Source organism: Vombatus ursinus, unplaced genomic scaffold (genome assembly GCF_900497805.2).
Source record: "Vombatus ursinus unplaced genomic scaffold, bare-nosed wombat genome assembly UNPS02012622.1, whole genome shotgun sequence".
Taxonomy (NCBI): Eukaryota; Metazoa; Chordata; class Mammalia; order Diprotodontia; family Vombatidae; genus Vombatus; species Vombatus ursinus.
In genome coordinates, this window is record NW_020952400.1 from 156,344 (window position 1) to 157,198 (window position 855).

Here is an 855-nt window from a genome sequence, read left to right on the forward strand (position 1 = left end):
GTCCTCCGTCCTCCGTCCTCCGTCCTCCGTCCTCCGTCCTCCGTCCTCCTCTCCCTCCTCCTGGCCCCGCACGCACCGGCGTCTGCGGGAGGAAGAGGTTGTCTCACTCCCTTCAACCTCCAGTCACCCGGCTCCCCCCCGCCCCCCCCGGGAAAGATCCCCCAGTGGGAGGGGGCCCGCCCCCCCGGAAGGCTGGGACCGCCCGCCCGAGCTGAAGTTCAAGCTCACGGAGCAAAGGCGGGGGGGGGGGGGGAGGAAGAGGAAGCCAGACAAAGGAGGGAGAGTGGGACGGAGAACGTGCGTGAGGGACCGAGAGAGAAGCAGAAAGGCGAGGAGGACAGACAGAGAAGGGGGCGCCGAGGGGCTGTCCTCTCGCACCCTCGCGCTCGGCTTGGCCAGGGCCAGGGCCCCGGGGCACACTGAGACCCGCAGCAGGGCGAGGATGGGAAGGGAGGGGACGGGACGGTCGCCACACCTGGGCTGATGAGGCAGCGGAGCCCAAGCGGCGCTGGGCGTCTGGACGGACAGCTGGGGGGGGGGGCGGGGGGGGAGCCCCGAACCCCTGCCCTGCCGCTGGCTCCGGCCTGGGAGGGCCTGGAGCCTGGGGAAAGGAGAGGCAGACAGGGGAGGGATGGGACAGCCCCGACAGACACCGCCCCGCGGGGAGGGAAAGCACGCTGAATACCAGGAAGTCTAGGAGGCCCGGGACGGCTGGTCGGGGCCCCAGCCCAACCCCAAAGGCACCGACTGATGGAGCCAAATCTCAGCAACATCATTTCCAAATTAGGCTTGGAGACGGCTTCAGCCCGCACTCCTCCGCCAAGCCCGAGGAAAGAGGGAGGGAGGGAGGAAGGA